This window comes from Adiantum capillus-veneris, chromosome 18 (assembly GCF_014529385.1).
Source record: "Adiantum capillus-veneris isolate H3 chromosome 18, ASM1452938v2, whole genome shotgun sequence".
NCBI classification, from domain to species: Eukaryota; Viridiplantae; Streptophyta; class Polypodiopsida; order Polypodiales; family Pteridaceae; genus Adiantum; species Adiantum capillus-veneris.
Window position 1 is genome coordinate 130,078,045 of NC_140948.1, and position 18,984 is coordinate 130,097,028.

The 18,984-nt window shown below is 46.8% G+C and overlaps 1 protein-coding gene across 3 annotated transcripts in view; it reads right to left on the reverse strand.

The window, feature by feature from the left end:
- LOC147436403 (nudix hydrolase 20, chloroplastic-like) overlaps positions 1-18,984 on the reverse strand; it is a 209,396-nt gene that overhangs the window by 127,811 nt on the left and 62,601 nt on the right. The window lies entirely within an intron of this gene.

Sequence of the window (18,984 nt, forward strand, 5' to 3'; positions counted from 1 at the left end):
GCCCCTGAAAAGACAGCCTGGCGGTATTTCTATCTTTTATTAGTAAGCTATTACGATTCGCGAGTACAATTTCTCTGTGTGACCATGCGCATATGAACTGGGTTACACCAAAGGCCCTGCCTATAACTCATAAGCAGCTTCAAAAGGACCTTTAAACATCTGTCACTTAAAACTGTTGTCCAAAAGCTTCCCAGCATAGATTTGCAACATCAGCACTGTCCGTCTGCTTTGCATGCATATGGTTAGATCTCGGTTCTCTCAATAGCAATAAAGAAGGGGCTCCTTCGGATGTCTATATGCACAATGCTTCAAGATTGGGTCGTGCTATGGTGGGAGGACTATGGATCAGAAGGGCCCAAGCTGCAGCGGTTTGTTCTCCATGTTCTCAACCATGCAGTGAGCTCCAATTGCTTGTATTTGTGCCTAGGTGCAAATCTATTGGCCCTCAATATCAAGGTATGAGTCTTTTATACTTCAACTTTGGACCATCTGAAGTCATAGTGCCAAGTCATATTGCCTTTAAGAAGAGGAACTATCTTAGGGTCCCCGCTCTAAAGGGCCAATGTTATGTTCTTTGTGGGTACCAACTTGCACATGTTGTGCAAGAGCATCTTAAAGACAGGAAATCGCTTCATTTCATGGAGATGGCATAGCAAGATCCAGCAAACTATAAGTTAAAAAGTTTTCTTCTCTCTCTTATCTCTCTCTATATGTATCTACACAGGCTCCTATTCCTTGTTGATTATGAGTGGACGATTGAACACAATCACTTGGCAGAAGATTATCCCAATGTCACGTGCACATCTAACCCTATGTGCATGTGGACAAGCTATCTCAGGTCTAGGGTTCAGGTCAGCTTAGGAAGTGTTCTGGCACCTCTGTGAGCCTGTGCGCAGTCCGTGCGTATCCAAGCACTTAAAAATTAGTTGCATATCCTCTGATTGCACATCAATACCCATCATGAGCATTTTTCAGAGCATAGAACACTTTTTCCCAAAATACACATTTTTCACTTATTTATTAATCAGTGACTTTTGTTGGAAAAGTAAGTAGGGAAAATTGCTAAGGAATTATAAAAGAAACCTGACAGTCACTCAGTAGAAGCAGGAGAAACAAAGACACCACAGGCAATCTCTAGCAGCAGGCCCTCTAGCGTTCTTCCTCAGCAAGACTCCCACCCTCAGCAAGACTTCTCCACCAGCGTCTCCAGCAAGGTGTCTCAAGCGTTTTCAGCAAGGTACCCCCATCAACTTCAGCCAGGTGCTTCAGCGTTTTTCAGTAGACAGTCCCAGCGTTTTCAGCCTGATCACACCAGCGTTTTCAGCCTGACAGCCCGACGTTTCGAGCCAGACAGCATCAGCATTTTCAGCCATTCAACCTCAGCGTTTTTAGCCAGACAGCACTGGCGTTTCCAGTTGCAGATTTCAGCCTTAGTCGTCACCGTCGTCGTCGCCTTCGTCGTCGCCGTCATCATCGACTTAGCCCTCCCTTGCATCATACCATCAAGTTCATTGCATCAACACCATTGTACCAGATTTGTGCGATCAATAGCATAGACCTCTCTCGCCATCGAGAGAAGGGCCCTTGGAGGAGGGTTTGAGAACCGCCTGGTGTCGTATTCTTCTCTCTCTTCTCTCAGTCTCAACACTTCCACTCACAGTAGCATTCACTTTGTTTGTGATCATTGCACTCTCTCTCTAAAGGACAGAAGGCTCTCCCTTCCCTTGAGCACAGTTCGGAGCACTCATCTTGAGCAATATCAACACTCACTTCGGGTGCACCTTACATTGGTATCAAAGCTTTGGCAATGTTCTGTATCACTCAAGGAAAGAACCACAAGATAATTTTTGCTTGTTGCGGTCGCACATAACCCAAGTCCACTTGTGCGTGTCGATTCATAATTGTGTTTTTGAAGAGTGACAGGTAACCCAAGAAAGAAGGGCTTATCCAGCCTCCCCTTGTTCCTCTTTTCACTCATTGAGAGCGGACCGTGCAGTTAGCGGCTGGCCAATCGACGTGAGGTGAGAAAAAGCAACTTTGTTGTGAGCGCAAGGCCACCAAGGGTGGGGCCCGCAAGCAGTGCTCGAAAAAAACCTAGGTTTAGTGTAATCCCACCTACAAATTTTGAAATTTACCTCTAAATTTAATATTTGAAGGTGAGAAAACCTACAAAATTTTGAAAAAATTAGTGTAATTTGTTGTAAAAACCTTCACATTTTGTCAATTTACCTCTGTTGTTTCACATATGTAGGTTTGCCAAGTTTTTGGAAAAAAGTTTTTTCCGAGCACTGCCCGCAGGAAAGAGTCCAGCTCGGGTAAGAGAAAAGCCTTCTCAAACACCGATTGCATGCTAAAGAACTCAAGAACCTCAAGAACCCAAGTCCCTCAAGAACCTAAGTACCCAAGATCTCAATGTATGGTCATCACCTGAAGCGGAATGGATACTTTGCGTGAAGGTGATGAGAGTAGAGTTGGAGACAAAGAATTTTCCCCACCATAAGGATTTTTTTCCGATCCTCCCCCTTCCCCATCTACACCACGGGTTGTACCAAATCCTATGGAGACTTTGGTCAAGTCGATGATGGACATGATGCTACAACAAGAGGCGCAACGCGCCGCCTTGGATTGCGAGCGTGATCAAGCGCGCTTAGCGGCCGGAGAAAGAAAGGCAGCTATGGAGTTTGAGCGTGAGCAAGCACGCGAAGCTCAACCATAGCGGCCGACGAAAGGTGAGTGGCATTGGAATTAGAGTGTGAGGCACAAAGAGACCAACGCATGCAAGAGTTGGTCCTACAGGTACTCACCTTGAAATCCGAGCCGGTCAAAGATGTGGATAGTTCATCAGGTAGCACAAGTAGAGATGCGGACTCCAACAATCCCGTCATTGAAAAGTTGACGTTCAGTAAGTATGACGGTAAGATGGATGCTAATGTTATTCATTCTTGGTTCCATCAATTTATTTGACGGCAGCCATGTATCTTGCCGGTGATACCATTAATTGGTATCACGCATGGCACGAGGCACAGTTGGCCGTGCACCTAGAGGAAGCTAAAGAAGGCATGCCCCTTTCTTTCAATTGGGCCGACTACCAAGACAATCTCAAGGCGCGGTTTATGCCACCTCAGTACTTAGCGCGGTTGGAAGAATATTGGTGCAATCTCAAGCAAAATGGTATGCCAGTCATGTCTTTCTCTAACCGTGTTTTGCACCTCGGCACCCAATTACGCAAATCCGGATGATAAGCACAAAGAGCCATTCCTTTTCGGGTTGGAGGAGTATATCAAGTTTGATGTCGAAGTACTCGACCCCGTGGATCTCAACAAAGCGGTAGCGATTTCTCTCGCACAGGAGATGAAGCACAACAAAGGAAAGCCTAAGGAGAGCAAGTCTTCTCACAGTACCTCTCAAACTTCTCACAACGCACAGAACAGTAAGAATGGTAAGAATGGTAACTCTTCTAGCCATCTTCCTCCAATCTAGCAAGTGTTTTAACAAGAGAAGGAGACTCTCTCAATCCTTTCTTCTCCAACGCACGACACATATTTTTTGCATGATAGAGATGTGATTGTTCATAAGGATGGTGGTTTGCATGATGATGTTTCTAGCGAAGCTAACCTCATTGCAGATTTGATCAGTCACGAAGGACCGATCTTGGCTCTCAAGTCGAGGTCCAAAGAAATCACTCGGGAAGTATTGTGTGTTCGCATGATTAGTCAGCACGCATTGCTCGAGTTTTTCATTCGTAACGGTTTCTTGTATTTTCGTCACCGTCTTTATGTGTTCCCTTTTCACAGGCATGCCGTATTGTACGTTGTACATGATTCATCTACGGATGAGCATGGATGTATATGGATCACTCTCAAAAAGAAAAAAAGTTTGCATTCAAGAAATTCACATCGTTTACCGATTGTTCCTTTCGTCAATCGCTTTTACATGTCTCTTCCTTGGCATGACACAGTCTCAGAAAGAGCACGAGCAAGATTATCCATCAAGCATCGGCATTTCCGTTGTGATTTGCCACAATTGATAGGTGTAGGTCAAAAAGTCAAGTTTCGATCCCACTTTCTACGTATGTTCAATGAACAGTTTCGCACTCCGTCACTTTGTTCATCTACATTGCATGCGCAGTCTTTTAAGAAGAATTGTATTTTTTCAGTCACTCTACATGGAATGGGTATGTTCATGATTTTGTAATGGAAATGGTCTCAGGAATTTTCCTCCTCGAAGATTCTTGAAGGTGGACCCACGTCCATAGACGCAGTTGGAGCATTGAAGCCGCCACAGATCACTGTCGCTTTCGGCGCGGCCCAAAGAAGCAAGCATTGCAGACCTTCATGAAGTTCAAGTATCGCACGACCCACGCATCAAAGTGGGCCAGTGAAGAATTCTTCGTAGATTATCTAGAGTTGGTGGCAGACTACAAGGAAGCCATGCAGCTCGGTACCAATACTTCACTTTGAAAAGGAGGGGATCTCACGTGGACATCTAACCCTATGTGCATGTGGACAAGCTATCTCAAGTCTAGGGTTCAGGTCAGCTTAGGAGGTGTTATGGCACCTCTGTGAGCCTGTACGCAGGCCGCGCATGTCCAGGCACTTAGATTAGTTACATATCCTCTGATTGCACATCAATACCCATCATGAGCATTTTTCAGAGCATAGAACCCTTTTCCCCAAAATACACATTTTTCACTTGTTTATTAATAACTGACTTTTGTTGGAAAAGTAAGTAGGGCAAATTGTAAGGAATTATAAAAGAAACCTGACAGTCGCTCAGTAGAAGCAGGAGAAACAAAGAGAGCACACGCAATCTCTTGCAGCAGGCCCTCTAGCGTTCTTCCTCAACAAGACTCCCACCCTCAGCAAGACTTCTTCCACCATCATTTCCAGTTTTTTGTTTTGTTTTCAGAGTCGGGTAGGGCACACCCAGCCGCTCCCCTCATACACCAAAAAAGTATACAAGAAGGACGACCAGGACTATGCACCCAGAAACCGAAGGCAGACGCTTTTGTCACTAGTTTCCTCTAGACTACGAGAAGCCAGAATTATCTACACTCTTAGGGCCATGACTAATCCCTTGAGAGACCCATTTCGCCAACTTGATTTGGGCGTGACAGCAACCAAGTGCCTCTGTTCAGAGGCCCAGGTACTGCGGGACTTGCTTCAGTCTTCCCTTTGGAGTTGCCTCCTCTAGGTAACTTATCGCTCACCTCGCTAAACTGCCTTTGAAACTCGACGGTTTTCCCCTAGGAAATGCCATACCCGCTTGGAAGGGCGTCGGCTCACAGGTGGCATCCGCTGAGGTTCGTGGTGTCTCCCTTTTGCACCTCCCAACCCCTTTTAGGTGAAGTTGACCCCCCCGGGGGGGGTTGGCACTTGGGCGCTCTTGTAGCTCATCTGGCTTCGCTTGGGGAGAATTACGTCGTTTTCCCCAGAAGGGATCGGATTCAAAATAACAGCATAGGAAGGGGAGCATTATCTCCCCCCATCCCCCTATGCAGAGCACCCAAGTACCGGGGTACAACTTCACCGAGGAACTTCGCCACAGGCACGTACCCTGCGGTTCCGTCCCTCGAGTGCGGATCACGGCGTACCCAAAAGGGCATCCGCTTCCCGCGAGCCTCCCCACCAAGGAGGATAACGGTCCTTTCTTCAAGGTCCAACGAAGGGTCGATTACGTTGAAGGTGGAGTTGAATCGGTCCAACCATCTCCCCCTAGATTCATCAACCGCCGAACAGTTCATCAGCAAATGCGAAAGCGAACGACCCTCTAACTGGGAGCACAACGTGCAAATGCTATGTCCGCGCATGTAGCTATCCGCCAGTTTGAGCCCACCTACTCTCGCGAGAGCCAGCATTCTCTCCTCCTTCCTATTCACTATAGTGCCCCTATTGAGCTCCAACAAGTATCCACGTGTTTGTTCAAAGCCTGCCTCCTTATAGGGCTCCAACGCCAGGCACGAATGCCTCTCGTCCCACTTGTCCCATGCGTGGTAGCGAACTGAGCTAAAGTCAACCGTTGGGATATACTTATTCATCCAGTTCTGGGTTCATGTCGTCCAAGTCCACTTCTTGAACGGTTGGTTCTTAGGCTTCTTGTTTACCAAGGAGCCTATCCAGGGAGATGAAACCGAGAGGTACTTGTCAAAAGCCCTTGCTCGTTGTCCCCCACAGAAGGCAGGTACGGGTGGTATGTTAAACTTGTGATGGAGAGTTGCCGTCCCTACAGAGGTTGACTTTGCTCCCTTTCCGAGTAACATTCGCATCCCAATGGCGACGAGGCGCTGCAGAGAGTGAAGGACACGCTGATCGTGGACCCCCATAATTTCCGTGCCATAACAAATCACTGGATATACGCACGCCTTAAAAACAGTCAGTCGAGACCATATAGGGATGGCTCGGTTTGCTAGTAGGTGTTGACATGCGAATAGGCTTTTCCTCCCCTTGTCCGCTCACTTCTTGACGATGCGTTCAATGGAAAAGGTCGAGTCTACGTCGATGCCAAGGTACTTGTACATTTCACCCACTGCAACCATCTCACCACCCAGAATAAAGATCCTCATAGAGAGATCCTGCAAGTCTCCGTGGAACACTGTGACCATGCATTTATCAATTCCAAAGGTCATGCCCCAAGTCTTTGCCCATTCACTTACCTTGTCAAGGCTCGTTTGTATGCTTTCGGGAGAGTCAGCAAGTAGAACTAGGTCGTCAGCAAAAAGGAGTCCTTTAATTCTCTTGAGGAGGTTAGGTACTTCTAGGCCCCATGTTTCCCCATCTGCGTCTAAAATATCGTTAATGTATATATTGAATAGACAGGGCGATTCTGGGCATCCTTGGCGGACTCCCCGCTGCACCGGAATCGAATCCAACAGTTGTTCCATGTGTCGGACTTTAACAGAGGCATAGTTACCCGGAACGGGAACGGGGAACGGGAACGGGAGGGTCCAGAACGGGACGGGAACGGGGAGGAGGAGGGGGGGGGCGGAACGGGAACGGGGCGGAACGGTCCACCTAAAGTAAGGCTTGAATTACCTGCATTCAGCTTAGTCTCAAATAAACTCCTAAACAGCCCCAAATCTGCCCCCTAACCTGCACCAAATATGTTCCCCGAACAGTCCCAAATCTGTCCCCAAAGCCGACTTTTTCCCCCCCAAATGCCTACTTTTGCCCGTTCCGCCCCGCGTTTCACCGTTCCGCCTCGTTCCCCCCATTCCGGAACACCGTTCCGGTTACACCACGTCCGGGAACGGCGTTCCATTTCCATCTCCGTTTCGGGAACGGGGCTCGTCCGGAACACCGTTTCGGAATGTTTGGGCTGTGTTCCCCCCGTTCCCTGTTACACTAAACAGAGGTGGACATGGAGAGCGCTTGGAAAAATCTAAGTGCTCGACCTTGCAGGCCAGCCGCAGCGAGCTTTAGGAACAACGCCTCGTGCAGTACTGTGTCGTACGCCTTCTTGAATCAATGTAGGCCGCATACGTTGGTTTCCCATCCTTATGACGGAGTTTCACGATCTCCTTCAGACATGCGACTTGCCCTATGCATTCATCATTAGTATGGAATCCTGCTGGCCAAGATTGAAGAAGTTCCTCTTTTCAAGTATCTTAGTGATCCGCCTAATCACGACCATAGTGAGGACTTTTATGGCAACGGAGATTAACGCGATCCCGCGATAGTTATCAGTGTTGGTCAAATCGCCCTTCTTGGGGATTGACACAATCACTGCGTCGCTAGCGTCGGTCGGGATGTCTCCGGTGTCGTAAATGCCCTCAATCATGTGCAAGTATGCCTTGCCCATCTCCGATCGTGGCTTACGCGGATCCGACCTAAGCCCCTTATCTTTCACAAGCAGCTTAAAGAATTAAGGTGGTAGACAATCGCCACCCGCTGCCTTGTGCCTCTTCAACCGCCAACATGCCTCCCGTACTTCATACCAGCTCAACGGGTCACATATCTCAGGCATACCAGGCCAGATACGCACATGTTTGTCATACCATGCAAGCGGATCCTTGCTGGTACCGTCCGTATCGGCGAATACCTTGGAGTAGTGACCCTCCCATACTTGTAATTGCCTCTCTGGTTCCATTACTAGCTCCCCATTTGCGTTCAAAGGTTGATTGGCAATAGTTCCTTGCCCCTTCCCAACTATTTTCTTGAGGTGGGTAAAGAATTTCTTCATTTGACACTCCCTCAGGAGCTCATTCCCTTTTTCCACAAAGCGCTCGAAGGATCTTTGGATACTGTCACGGACAGCGGCCTTCGCACGAAGTGCTATTGCCTTGTGCTCCCTAACCGCTTGCCGGCCAGCCCTAGTGTTCGCAAACTTGTTCCTCACCTTATTCCAAGCTTTCCGGCGTGCATTAATGAGTCTCCGAGCCCGAGGTTCAAGTCGACAACCTGACCTTGGCCTCGGCGGGGGCTTCGTGGTAAGAGCTCCTGCCTCTTTGGCAATTGATGTAGCAACGGAAACAAACTTGTCATGGCATTGTTGGGTCGTACGTCCGTCCTCATGCTCGAGGTGCAGCAGAGTATTCCATCGATTGTCATCGAGAAACAACCTGCAATTCACATCCATCTTACATGTGTCCAATTTGGGTACAAACAACAAAGTAGCTTCGGCTGCTACTCCCGAATCCACAAAATGTAGGTGGCACACTAGTGGCCAATGATCTGACAAGTCTATCCCCCTCTGTACTGTATCATTGAGAAGTGTCGCGGCAGACTCGTTCACGATAAAGTGATCGATGTCCGACTTTCCCTTCCCCCACCTGGAATGGTACGTGAGGAACCTTTAAGCTCTCGAATCCTCTGCCGCATCTCAATAGCCACTTCTTCAGTGCCCCCGTCTTCATGTTGAAGTCACCTCCAACAACTACCGGTAAGTTTTTGTTTGAGATGGCCCCCAACGTTCGGGCGAGGGTCTTCAAAACAACTGTCCTGGCTTCGCTCAACTAGCGTTGCGGAATGTACACATTTCCATGAATCCAAGCCCTTGAACCTTTGGGAAAAAAATTGTATGAAAATCTAATTCGGGGAAGAGAAGAGTGAGCTCAAAGGGCCTGAGCTCAATTGCAACTAGAGAGGCCATTCCACGTTCTCCTGGTTTTGCGGTGCCTAGGGCATTAAAGACCACGTGCCCGGGGAGTCTAAGAGACCAACATCCTTGGAACATTCAGGTTTCTTGCACCCCAACGATGTTTCATTTTCCGGTTCCCATCAACGATCCAAGCTCGCTCCTTTTATGTCTGAGTCCGTTAACGTTGAAGGTGGTTACCTTAACGTGGTTGACGGACTGCTCCCCGGCGCGGGAGGTGGAACTTGGTCTACGGGCCCGGTCTCGGTGCGGTCTCGACAGTCTACATCTCCATCTGCTGAAGCGTTGTTCTGCATCTAGCTTGCCTACGAGTGCTTCAGCTGCGCTAAGAGAGTGGGTATAGAGATCAAAGCGTACACTCCTACATTGCATGCTGGTAACTTTTCTAACTTTGATCAGACTAGCTCCCACTCTCGCAATCTCCAACTGCCTCCAAAAGCTGCGGACACTATGATTGTCCGCTCCCCAAACACATGCTAAATTGAATTCACCAAAGGCTACTCCACGTTTCAACGATGCCAATGTCAGACGTGTCATGCACACTCTTTCCATTCGCCTGATGTCACTGGCTCGGCCTCGCGGGGTGGTCTATCCACCCCAAGCGTGGGGGGTCCAATCCCCCCACTCGAGGCAGCCTCAACGGAGGCTAAGGTAAATTCCCCCACCCCATGCAGTGATTCAATCCCCCTGCTTGAGGTGCTTCGCAAGGTAAAGTCCCCCACCTCGCAGGGTGGTCTATCCACCCCAGGCGCAGAGGGTCCAATCCCTCTCCTCGAGGTGCTTCGCAAGGTAGCAGCTAACTCACCTCATTGTTCCCGGGGTTCGTGCCTCCCGGGTACCCTACCTGATTGCCTTTGAGGTTCGTTCCTCCCAGTAGGCATTGTCCATGCTTGCCGCTGGAGTTCGTTCCTTCCAGTAGAGGTGCTAGGTACCCCCATCGATTTCAGCCAGGTGCTTCAGCATTTTCAGTAGACAGTCCCAGCGTTTTCAGCCTAGCAGCCCAATGATTTCAGCCAGACAGCATCAGCATTTTCAGCCATTCAACCTCAGCGGTTTTAGCCAGACAGCACTAGTGTTTCCAGTTGCAGATTTCAGCCTTGGTCGTCACCGTCGTCGTCGCTATCGTCATCGACTTAGCCCTCCCTTGCATCATAACATCAAGTTCATTGCATCAACACCATTGTACCAGATTTGTGCAATCAATAGCATAGACCTCTCTCGCCATCGAGAGAGAGGCCCTTGGAGGAGGGTTTGAGAACCGCCTAGTGTTGTATTCTTCTCTCTTCTCTCAGTCTCAGCAGTTCCACTCACAGTAGCATTCGCTTTGTTTGTGATCATTGCGCTCTCTCTCTAAAGGACGGAAGGCTCTCCCGTACGTAAAAGGAACCCTTGAGCACAGTTCGGAGCACTCATCTTGAGCAATATCAACATTCACTTCCACTGCACCTTACACCCAATGGTGTTGGACCACCGACTAACATGTGGAGAACTTTGGCACGGAGGAGCCTCAAGAGCATAGCAACGGTCTTGAGGACTTCGCTTAAATTTCAAGGAAGTGGAGATTCAGATTCCTCCTTCCCATAAGGTGAGCACTCTAGGGGCATGATCGTTTAGGCTTTATTATTTAGCACTTTACTTCAGATTATTTTAATACTGAGCCCTTGAGCATATGCCAGACATAATCATTGACGTACTTTTCATTTTGCATCTTTCATCACACCATCTACACTTAATTGGCCCAATTTATTAGCACCGAGTCATTTTTGTTGGCTATCAGTGTAATTTTGTCTTTATAATATTGGTCTTTCTATGTGGTTTCACAACCAGATGACGTGGCAGATTATCCAGTACAAGGTACACATTAACAAGAGCACGGAGAGAGAGGTCATTGGCTGAAAATTGATTACCCAACTATACGCTCAGCTTTCCATGATTTGCTCCAAAAATCATGAGGAACACGGGCTGATTGTACGGATATTGCTGATGTGGCCCATCTACCTTGGTATAGCTTTTGGGGCGCCAATTAAATAAAGCCTTGGAATTGACTATGATCATAGAAACTCAAATTGAGGCCGAATAGCCATCAGAACGCAAGCAAAGATTTCCCATTTATTGGATCACTTTCACTGTCTATCCACCGATACCATGGATAAGTTCAATTAGCCATGAGGAACACAAGCAAAGTTACCCCATCTATTAGATCAATTTAGAGTGTCTATCCAAGGATACCATGGACAAGTTCCCTTTCACATCATGAAGCTTGGATATTGGGACACTTTGTTGGGAATGCCTTGGCATCACCAAAATAATACTACCATTGCATTACAACAGAGGCATATCGAGTTCCAACACCATGAAACCGGACAGCCAATAGATCTCGGATCTATCGCAATGGATATCCTCGTCGTGAAGCTCCTAGTGCGTACCACCCAACGAACGAGCACGGGAACTCTCCGAAGGCAATGCCACACCGAGAGGGTGTGCACACGGCGAAGGAGGCTAGAGAGAGAGAGATCACTAATGAAAAACGCCAGAGAGAGAGAGAGAGAGAGAGAGAGAGAGAGAGAGAGAGAGAGAGATGTGGTGAGAGAACGCTCAAGAGAGAAAGTGACTGCACATAGCAAAACGCTAGCAATCTGGAAAACGCTAGAGAGAGGGAGTGTACCCAAACGCTGGATCTCTGCACTGATAACACATGCCAAAAAGTACAAGGGGTGGGGGTGGGGGTTGCATATTTAGGCAAATCTCTTATTTGCCCTACCTACAACAAAAACCCCACGATCCCATAAATGTTAAAATACTTACTGCACACCTTTGATACTGATTAAACTCGTTGGATCTTTTTGGAATCTATCTATCACAAACTGCTGACATGTCAAAGCCCTGTAGAATGGAGCCAACTTGCAGATCCCGGCCGAGGGGCCTAAACCCTAAGAAGAAGAAGTAACAACAGAAGAAGTCCTACCAACTTATGGGACCCCGTTCGATGGGACCCAAGAGACATAAAAGGAATTAATATAAAGCAAGACCCACACACACACACACACATACACAAAAAAAAAAAAAAAACTCATGATGTGTCAGTTGTACGGATGCTCTGGATTTTCCGATGGCCGATGACGTGGCAATCGTACGGATTTTCGCAAAACGCGCTGCAGCTTTTTGGCATTGCTTTTGGACCAGAAGCTTTTGAGTTTGAAGGTACTTTTCATAGGCCAAGGGCCTTTAAATATGTGCAAAGGGCTCATTCTCTGGCATGCTTCCTAGAGAAGGTGCAGAGTTTGGAGTACCGGCTTGTACTATGTTGATGCAATACAAAGAAATACCGAAAGAGGCGCCAAGGTTTGGGGCCAATACTCTCAGGGGTGGAATTCCGCCACTCCGTGTCGTGTGCCGCCTCTCTCTCTCAGTTCACTTGTTATTGAAGTGCTAAAAGTCTGTTCAATCTGTTCTTTTCTATTGGCACGTGGTGCCCGTCTTGTGACAGTGGTACCAGAGCATCAGGCGTGTGCTTTTCTGAAAGCATACCGGTCCTACCAAAGAGCAGACAAAGCAAATCGGCGCTTTCAAAAGTTTACTCAAATTTTATTTGAAGTATCATCGGTTCTCAACGCCGGACTTATTAGCCACTCCCACCCTTCATACATCGCGCATCGAGCGCGCTCCTGTCTTCACCGCTCATGTCTTACAAGGCATAAGCCAAAAAGATTACTTGCAAGAGAAGGATCCAAGATTTGTTTCAAGTCATTATTTTTCTCAAAAGCAGTGCCATGCACATGTTGATGTCTATAGCTACCAAGGCGCACACTCCAAGGACTTGGCAAGCTTTCAAGAAAAAAAATTGCACGTACTTATATGGTTTCTGACATCTACCTTCGGAGTACAACTTCAGGCAGAGTAGGGTATCCTGAAATGCTTGCCATGGAAACCCTAGCAGATTATAACTTAAAATTTCTCGACATCTCTCGGTAGGTGTCTCTTTTCGAGCTAAAAACCTTAGAGGTCCAGTGTGATTGCTATGTCTTGGGACTACCATCGCCGCCAGAGAAACACTATATGTCCAAGAGCTGATGGACGATACTGTGGTCGGCTACGACCTTATGGAAATAATCTAACCCTATTTTTTTGTGTAGGTTACAGGATGGAAAGTCAATCGACTTTTCGAGCTCGGCTAATGTCGAGATTGTTTCTTTTAAATTTGAGTTCTATTTGAGAACTTGTTTGGTGGTCCTGTTTGAAATTTGTTTGAAATGGATGGTATCTGTTTTGAACCTGTTTTGGTGCCGATTTGAAATGTTTGTGTAAGGTGCAGCCGATGTGAATCTTGAACTTTGCTCAAGATGACTGCTCCAAACTGTGCTCAAGGGTTCCTTTTACTTACGAAAGGGAGAGCCTTCCGTTCCCTTAGTGAGAGAGTGCAAATGAACACAAACAAAGTGAATGACACTGTGAATGAAGGAGCTGAGACTGAGAGATAGAGAGAGAAGAATACAACACCAGAATGTTGTCAAACCCTCCTCCGAAGGCCCGACTCTCTATGGCGGGAGTGGTCTACTATTGATTGAACAAATCTCTACAATGCAATGGACTTGCCGACGATGTCTGTAACAGTGTAACAGACTTGGACACTCCAAGTCAAGAATCTACCGCGACACCACAATAAATCACTTCAAAATAGTTCACAGCTCACAATTGATTCGACACTGACCCGTCCGGCGGAGTTCCGTGCCTAGAGATGTTGGACCCAAAGACTTGCGTCCCTTTCGGTATTTCTTTTTATATTAATCTACAACTCAAAGTACAAAGGAGTGGTCGGGACTCACTCGCAGACTCTGCGTCCAGATGCTTTGAGAAGTGAGAGCCCAAACCACTAATAAATAGGTTTACAAGGGATGCTAAAAGCAGAGCCCAAAAGCTTCAAAATCAAAAGCCTAGCCAAAATAAAGCAAAAGCTTTCTGTCTCTCACAAGCTCTCTCTTGGGTAAATAAAGCAAAAGCTCTCTCTCTCTTCTCTTGCGTAGAAAAACAGCCACGCAAAAGCTGCCCAAAATCAGCGCCATAAAAACCGCCACGTCAACAGTACGGAATCCTATGAAATGCGCCGCAAAACACGGGTTGTCCGTACGGTGCGTGCCACGTCAACATCCAACGGATTTTCCGAGGGCTGTCCATGCGGGGAGGGTGTGTGTGTACAGGGCAGCCACATCACCAGTTTGTGACATACCCCCCTCTTGAAAGCATTGTAATCGCCCTCGATTAGCTTGCAAAACAAACAGAAGCCATAAACTGTCTTAGCAGACACTGACTGTTAGTACCGACGCACTAGGAACACACTTCTAGCACATGTACCAATCGGCAGCCACATCACACGACATCACAGGACATCACTTGACATCACAGGAGATCACATGACAAATCACATTCAACATTCATTCGGATCTCAGACCATGATTTATCAGCAATGCAATTAGCAATCGCATCTAGATCCACTCAAGACCTCAAAGATGCCCGAATGACTAACCCTATTGCAACCATGTCTATCGAGATCATTCAGACAAAAATGCTGCAGTCATTTCGTCAATGAGTTCTTGCACTTAAACAAGTCAAGAACAAATCAGTTTCATATTATCCGGAATTCCATTTCATAAAGTCATACCACAGAATACTGTCGGCTCTCAGTATCCCTGAAGCTCAAAGAGACATCAATGACTCTAGTATTCAAAAATTGAGGCATCTGTTGACAAAGGAGCGGAGTAACTCCCCTCTTGTGCATACCCACTGCACCATATCTCCGGCCAAGCTGAATTCGGGGTTCCATTTGGAATTAAACCAAAAGCTTCAAGGTAAAGATTCACAATCTGAGGAGTATCGGATAGGTCCTCCTCCTCCATCCACTTCGCATCCAATGCAAGATAGTTCTTGCATTTAACCAAGAACCGCCTCTTCGCTTTACCCTTAATCTTTCTTTCTTTATGTGCCAAAATCTGTTCTGGAACAAGGATCTCCTCGTTTTCTTTCACTTCAGGTTCCTAATCAGGCTCCCCATCTTCGGGCACATCACCTTTAAAAGGTTTCAAGAGACTCACATGAAATGCATTGTGAATCCTCCAAGTGTCGGGCAGCTTCAGTCGGAAGGAGACATCATTTATTTTTTCGAAGATCTGGAAAGGTCCGTAGTATTGCATACTAAGCTTTGGGAAAAGCCTCTCCTTTCCCTTTTTCTTTCTCAGGCATGGCTTCTCAAAACGTAAGAGCACCCAATCATTCTCCTTTAATTTTAAATCGCGACGATGGCGATCTGCTGCCTTTTTCTGTCTTTCTTGAGATTTCTGCAAAGCCTCACGGACCTTGGCAAAAGCCGTGTCCAAGTCGCGCGTGTACTCATTGGCTTCAACAATCTTATCTTTCGTGCTTAGGAAGAGTGGAACCTTCGGAGCACCTTCAATAATCTCAAATGACGCCTTCCACGTAGAAGAGTGTACCGTGTTGTTGTAGGCAAATTCCACCAAAGGTGAGTACTTTTCCCATTGAGTCTTCTGATCCGAGATGTAAGACTTCAATAAATCTAGTACCACTGAATTAGCAATCTCAGATTGCCCATCAGTCTGCAGGTGAAAAGATGACGAGAACTGCAACCGCATGCCAATGTTCTACCAAATAGCCTTCCAAAACAAACTTGTGAATCTGGGGTCCCGATCGAAGACAATCGTCTCGGACATGCCATGTAATCTGAAGATCTGGGCCACAAACAATCTCGCTAAGTGATCCGGCTTTATTGTTTTCTTCACTAGAATGAAATGAACCTGCTTGCTAAATCTGTCAATAACAGTCTAGATACCATCGTGTCCACTCTGTGTTCTCGGGAGATCAAAAATAAAATCCATTGCAATACTTTCCCAGGGGCGGGTGGGTATGGGCAAAGGCTGTAACAATCCCTGTGCTTTATGCCTATCCAACTTGACCTTCTGGCATACCAAGCAACTGCACACAAACTCGTCCACATCATTCTTGAGTCTCAACCAAAAGAAGTATCTCTCTACCCCTTTCAAGGTGGTAGCAATGCCGCGGTGACCTGTAAAAGGTGGACAGTGGCATTCGGTCATAATCTTTTCCCTCAACGGCTGTGTAACGCACAACATGGTTTTCCTCATTAAGTAGCCATCCCGAATGGAATATCCCGCTACTGTCTCCCCATCCCGTATCCATGTAAAAATGTATGCAAAATCTATATCTGTGGCATACTGATAGACCATATCCTCGAAGCTCCTATGATGTATCGCGGAAATAGCCAGAACCAACAGCTTCCGACACAAAGCATCTGCCACCAAATTCTTCTGTCCCTGCACATGGACAATCTGGAAGTGAAACTGTGACAAGATGTTCGCCCATCGCATCTACTTTTCCGATAGCTGCTTCTATGACAAGAAGTAGCGTAAACTCTGATGGTCTGTAAAGACAGTAAAATCTGCTCCGAGTAGGTAATGTCACCACTGAGTAAGAGCATGGATAACCGCCAAAAGCTCTTTCTCATAAATCTGTTCTGTCAATTCCGGCCTTGAGAACAATCGGCTCTCATAGGCAATGACATGGCCTTCTTGCATTAAGACTGCACCCAGACTACGTCCAGAAGCATCACAATATACTTCAAATGACTTCTGCAAGTCCAGCAAAGTCAAAACTGGTCCTATAGTCAATTTCTTTTTCAGTGTCTGAAAGGCAGTCACCTCTGTGGGTCCCCACGAGAAAGGGACTCCTTTCTGTGTCAAGATATGCAAAGGGGAAGCAATCTCTGCAAACTTTCTAATGAACCGCGATCCCTGAAGTCGGTCAAGTATATCATCAATTCTAGGAATCGGAAATCTGTTCTTGATGGTGATTTTGTTGAGAGCTCTATATTCGATGCACCTCCTCCAAGATCCGTCTTTCTTCAAATCCAACACCGGTGGAGAGCAGTACGGTGAAGTACTAAGCTGGACAAGACCCTTTTCCAAGAGGTCTTTCACTTGGTTCATAGTTTCTTCGTTCTAGGCTCGGCTCACACGGTAAGGTGACAGGTTCGGTGGTGTGCTTCCAGGTGTTATATCAATGGTATGATCTTCAAGACGAGCAGGTGGTAACTCGCCTGGCAGGCCCTCTGAGAAGCAATCGGCATGGGTGTGGAGAAAATCTTGGCGTTCTTTATCAAGTTAGACATATTTGTCCTATTTTCATCATTCATCTCTCTCAAAAAGATCGAGTGAACAAACAGACTGGATTTTATTAATTTTGAATGGTCGAAGCCGAGAGAGTGGGGCCTTCGAAGGAGGGTTTGACAACATTTCGGTGTCGTATTCTTCTCTCTCTATCTCTCAATCTCAGCACCTTCATTCACAGTGTTCATCCACTTTGTTTGTGTCCGTTGCACTCTCTCACTAAAGGAACGGAAGGCTCTCCCTCCCGTAAATAAAAGGAACCTTGAGCACAGTTCGGAGCACTCATCTTGAGCAAAGTTCAACATTCATTCCGCTGCACCTTACATTGGTATCAGAGCTTTGGCAGTGTTCTGTATCACTCAAGGAAAGAACCACAAGAACCACATAATTTTTTTTGCTTGTTGCGGTCGCACGTAACCCAAGTCCACTTGGGCGTGTCGATTACTAATCGTGTTTTTGAAGAGTGACAAGAAATCCAAGAAAGAAGGTCTTGTCCAGCCTCCCCTTGTGCCTCTTTTCACTCATTGAGAGCGGACCGTGCACTTAGCGGCCGGCAAATCGACGTGAGGTGGGAAAAAGCAACCTTGGTGTGAGCGCAAGGCCGCCAAGGGGTGCGTCTACGGAAAAGAGCAGAACTCGGGTGAAGAGAAGATCCTTCTCTAGCACAGATTGCAAGCGAAAGAAGAACCTCAAGAACCTCAAGACCCTCAAGAACCCCAAGAACCAAGACCCCCAAGAGCACAAGTTCCTTGGAAACTTAAGAACCCAAGACCACAAGAACCCACGACATCAGTGAATGGTCATCACTCGAAGCGGAATGGATACTTCGCTTGGAGGTTATGAGCATCAGAGAGGCGAAGAAGAATTTTCCCCACCAGGAGGTTTTTCCGACCCTTCCCCTTCCCCATCTACACAAAGGATTGCACTAACTCCTAAGGAGGCTTTCGACATGATGATGATGGACAAAAGTTAGAACGCGAAGCAAGAAGAGCAGAAAGAATGGTAGAATTTGATCGTGAATGCGCAGAAAGAAAAGCAGAAATGGATCCCGAGAACAAAGCAAGAAAAGCCATGAACGACCGACACATGAAAGAGATGTTGCGACTCTTTTCTCAAGTGCAGGCATAGATGCAAGAGATTCGGGAAAAGGAGACTCTCTCAGTCTCTTCTCTCCAAAGGATGATACACAGGATTTGCATAATGATAAGCATGATGAATTGCCTAATAATGATAAGCATGATGATTTGAATGACAATGACAAGCATGATGATTTGCATGATGATCAAGATGTGATTTCTCACACGGATGATGATTTGCATGAAGATGATGTGATTGTTCACAAGGATGATGGATTAGTTGATAACTTTTTCTAGTGAAGCTAACCTCATTGCAGATTCGATCAATCACGAAGAACCGATCTTGACTCTCGAGTCGAGGTCCACAGAACCCCCACAGGAAGATTCGATCAAACACGAAGGACTGATCTTGACTCTCGAGCCTAGGTCCAAAGAACCCTCACAGGAAGTACTGTGTTCGAATGATTAGTCAGCACGCATTGTTCGAGTGTTTCATTCGTGATCGTTTCCTGTATCTTAATCAGCGTCTTTATGTGATCCCTTTTCGTAGACATGACATATTGTACGTTGAGCATGTTTCACTCATGAATGAGCACGGATGTATGCAGATTATTCATAAAAGC